At 59.0% G+C, this 4600-nt stretch overlaps 1 non-coding gene across 1 annotated transcript; it reads left to right on the top strand.

Annotated features, from left to right (window-relative positions):
• Positions 1 to 1215: 1215 nt before the first annotated feature.
• TRNAG-CCC (transfer RNA glycine (anticodon CCC)) lies at positions 1216 to 1288 on the top strand. The gene has a single exon. It is a non-coding gene; the product is annotated as a tRNA-Gly (tRNA).
• Positions 1289 to 4600: the final 3312 nt, after the last annotated feature.

Here is a 4600-nt window from a genome sequence, read left to right as displayed (position 1 = left end):
GCACAGCTTTTTCAGGAGCTCGCCCAATCTCTCTCTTAGGATGCCTTTCTTAGATACCTTTCCGGCCTGTCTCTTTAACTGGGGACCTCTGACACACACACACACACACACACACACACACATACACACACACCCCTCTTCTTCAGCAAATGAAAATAAAGCCCCATGCTTTTCACCAGCTGCACACTTGAGACCCCCAGTGCAGTGATGTGATGGGAAAGGCCCTGTGTTCCTAACAGAGACCCAAGCGTGCTCTCACTAAGCCGCGAGCCTTTGGGAACCGGCCGCCTCTCTCTGGCTCAGGCTGACCTGGTTTTTACAAAGGTCCTTCCAGGGGTGAAGTTTTGTGACTCAAAGAACTTTCTTGGCAAACCCTGTCTGTAGCAGCATCTTGAGAAGCAAGGAGTGTCAGGGCGCCTGGAAGACCCCAGCAGGCCCTCCTCTGACCTTGAATAGAGGCCCCAGGTAGGGATTTCCTGGGTCTGTCTTCTAAAATATTTGCTGTTCAGGGAACATTTCCGTGGGAATGGGTGGCCCTCCAGATGGTCAGAGAGGAAATTGGGGATGGGGTTCCGACTTTCAGGCCCTCCATCTGTCTGTGGGTAACAGACCCACTGTCCTGCAGCCTCCCCACTCAGGGCCTCCCTCCACCCCCCAGGCCTCCTGTTCCCATGAACAGATGCCTTTTCCCAGCGGACCAGTTGTCAAGCCCATGAGCTGGTGGAGCTTCAGGTCGCCACGTGACTCAGGCCAGATGGTGCCCGTCAGCATCAGCTGTCACAGCGCCACGACGGGCCTCAGCCTCACACACGTCCGCGTGCGTCACAAGTGGGCACCCAGCATCTGTCCCCATCCTGCCATCCCATCAGCCCTCTGGGCTCCGCACCCCACCCCAATGCCGTCAGCGCAGCACCCACCTGTGTCCCCAGACTTCCCCCAGAGGGAGGCCCTCCTGCGTTCCTGCTGAAACGATGGATGCCCACGGAATGTTCCCAGCCCCCGGCAGGCTGTGAGGGCTTAATAAAGGGTAATCATCATCACTGTACACCTCAGAGCTGTTTCTAAAATATCGGGGGGCGGGGCAGGCAGGAAGCTTTTGGGAACAGATTCAATAGGCACCCGCTGAAAGGAGAGACTCGCTGGTTACAGCTGAGCGGAGCAGCTTCCTGGAGGGCCTGGAAGAATTGACCTCAGAGACAGGGCCCCCGCGGGACTTCCCTGGTGGTCCAGCGGTTAGGACTCTGCGCTCCCAACGCAGGGGGCCCAGGTTCAATCCCTGGTCAAGGAACTGGATCCCACATGCCGCAACTAAAGAGGCGGCGCAGCCAAATAAATAAATATTAAAAAAAAAAAAAAGGAGAGAGAGACAGGGCCCCCTCACGGGGCTTCCAGGTTAGGCGGTAAGGCTGTACAGGTGGATCGCCCACCCAAACTCTCCCAGAGAAGTGGAGACCTGCTCCCAGAGAAGGGTCCTCAGGGGCCTGTCCAGGGCCAAGCAGGAGGGGACAAAGACCAGACCCTGTGACAACGTCAAGTCCCCACTCCTATCTGGGACTCGGGTTTCCTCTGCTCCAGCATCACTGCAGCAGCTCTTCTAGCCCACAGGGCGGGCACGGCTCCTAGCTGTAGCTCAGAGGGTCAGCTGGAGGCAGGAGGCAGCCGCAGGGTGTGGGGAGCCGGGATTTGGACTCAAGCAGTCTGACTCCGGAGCTCAGGCCTGGACAGCTACCCGCTGCAGACAGCCTGGGCCCAGGCGAGGAAAGGGGGCCAGACTGATGCTGGTCGGGGCCAGACTGGAAGCTCAAATCTCAGGCGTGAGCGGACGGACCCCTGAAAATGAAGCCACATGTCCCGCTCTCCACCTGACAGCACAAAGGAGAGGGATGTGGCAAAGACCAGTCCCTCCCACAGGGTTTCAGTAACACAAGTGGCCACAGGGTGAGACGTGCCCACCGCTCCTGCCCTGGTGACGCACAGAGGACTGCTTGGCACTGATCCGGCCATGGTCGTGGGACCTGCCGGGGGTCAGGGTTGGAATGCAGGGCCCTCAGGCCACTGTGGGGAAGCGTGGTTGGGCTTGGTCAGAGGCTGGGCCAGAGGGGAGAGCAACAGCGCACACGCAGAGGGAGAAGGGACGGCCTGGAGGGCAAAGCACAGGGGTCCCGGGGGCCACAGCCACGGCATCCGGGCGAGGGGTCGGGGCCACAACAGAGTCTCAGCCGCTGGGCTGCACTGATGCAGGGAGCCTGGGTGACTGACATCCTGGCACAGCGCAGGTGGCACCTAGAACCCACATCTGGTGCCCCCACTGGCAGGCAGAGTTCATTCGTTCATGTGTTCGTTCATTCATTCCATTATTTAATATTTACTGAGCACCTGCAAAGGTGCCAGCCACCACCCTGGGCTTTAGAAGTCCAGCGTGAACAAGACAGACACGTCTGTGCCCTTTCGGAGCCTCATAACGGAGGAGGGGGACAGAGAAGGGCCCCGTAATAAGGTCAGCGACACCCCTGGAACCTGCCCAACCTGCCTCCTCCACGGGGATGCCCGCCTCTCAGCCTCACTTGCTCCCACCCCCGTGGCAGAGCCTTGGGCTGGCCCCTCCACGGGGTCCTTGCCCCTAGCCTTGCCTCCTTCGGTGCCCACTGCTGGCCACTCTGCCCATTTAAGTTGAGTTCCCTCACCGAGGGGTCCTGCCCTGAGTGACTCGGTGGGAAGAGCAAAAGTCAGGAAGCCCGGAATGACTTGGAGTCCACTCACGGCCCCACCAGGAGACTTCCTTACTGGCTGTGTGACCGGTGGCGAGTCGCTCTACCTGTGTCAGCCTCCTCTCCTAGAGACAAGGAAATCTGTGTCCTGCACCAGGCAGGGGCTCTAGAACCACCTAGGTTTGATCTGGGTCCCTCCTGTACCCCCTTCCTGCCACCCCACGCCCTGGGTCACCCCGTCTTCAAACGACCCCTTGGGCTGGAGCCCAGGACCCAGACAGGGAGACCAGGATGGTCTGCCTGGGAGAGAAGCTGCAGGGGGAGAAGGCAGGGGCTAAGGGGAGCTCAGGTGTGGGGTCCACAGCTCCAGCTCAGGAAACATCCCGGGGTGGCCCCAGGTCACCTGGCCTGGAAATTGGGTGCAGGACGATGGGGGAGGGCGGGGGAGAGATGGTGTCATCTGGCACCAGTGTCCCTGACACCATATCCCTCGTTGAGCCGGTAGAGGTAGGGTGAGCAGGAAACACGAGCTGCAGCAAGACACTGGTGGGGAAGGACGTGGAGAGGTGAAACAGAGTGGGCTGCGGCGCGTTTGTGTGTGCACGCTCACGTCTGTCCTGGAGGTCTCTATACATCTGTTTTTGTGTGTCTGCATGCCTGGGTCTATGAAGCGTCTGTAGGTCTGCCTGTGTGTGTTCATGGGTCTGCATGCACAAGCATCTTGGGTGTTTATGTGAAGGTTGTTTGTGTACGTGTCTGTTTTGTGTTTCCATATGTTTCTATGTGTGATTGTGTTAGTGAATCTACGTGTAGTTGCCTGTTGGCGTTTATGCGTCTGTATGTGTTTGTGTGTGCGTGTCTTCAGAAGTCTGTGTGCGTCTTGTGTTTGAGTGTGCTTTTGTGTGTGTGAGCCTGTGGGCAGGAGCCGCTGGTGGACCCCCTCCCTCTCCCCCAACTTCACTATGGCCAGACCACTACTGTGGCCCAGCCCTTCTGGCAAGTCCCTGGTTTGGTCACTTACCCTTGATGTTGGGGTCATGGACCAGCGGGCTGCACCCGCAGTCTGTGGGGCTGTCGGTGGGTCCTGAGTCTGGCTGGGTACGTAGTCGAGATACTCTGTGTCCCCTCCGCCCCTCCTCCAATGCTGGAGCCACCCACATCCCACATGGAGCCCCAGCCAGGCCCTGGACAGCCCCCAGACCTGCTGCTCAAGACTGCTGGGTACAGCCAGGCCCCAGGGCCAGCAGAGCTGTTCCACAGACTCCCACTAAGGGGCAGGGGTAGAGGTGGAGGGTGGGGACCAGCTGCTGGACGACTGAGTCTGCCCTCCTGCATGCGGGGCTGGGCTACAAGGTGCAGGGGACATCCCCGGCCAGGGGCGGCTGCTGCCCTTCTGTCCTGTGCGACTTTAAGCAGCTCATGCACCCTCCTCTCTGGGTCCAGGTTCTTCATTTATAAAATAAGGGGCTGGTGCCAGCAGGGCCACGGCGTACAGTTGTACGGTTGTGTACTGCACAAAAGCACCTGGCAGAGGTGACGGAAGGCTCTGAGAGGCAGCCCAGATTCCGCCTTGCAGGCTGAGGGCCCCTGTCTCAGGCTGCAACACCTGGAGAAAGAGAGGCTTTTCTCTTCCCGTTAAGACTTTAACTCTTTAGGTCCTGTGCTCACATGGGGGCGTCTGCCTAGAGGTAGCCTTGTTCTAATTCTCACAAAGGCACTGGGGCACCCGCCTTTGGGACCAGCCGCCACCCCTCCCAGTGTCGGTGTCCGGGGACTCCATCCACTGCAGACCCTCCTCCATCCATCTCTGGAGAGAGATCTCTGCGACTCTTCCTGCCCGGCTGTCCTCACCTCTCCTTAATTTACTTGTATATGAGTGTATGTATGTATGT

Source organism: Aethalodelphis obliquidens, unplaced genomic scaffold, assembly GCF_003676395.1.
Source record: "Aethalodelphis obliquidens isolate GAN/ISIS:26980383/991018 unplaced genomic scaffold, ASM367639v1 scaffold69, whole genome shotgun sequence".
Taxonomy (NCBI): Eukaryota; Metazoa; Chordata; class Mammalia; order Artiodactyla; family Delphinidae; genus Aethalodelphis; species Aethalodelphis obliquidens.
The sequence above is the reverse complement of the archived record's forward strand: the minus strand, read 5'-3'. Positions and strand labels throughout refer to the sequence as shown.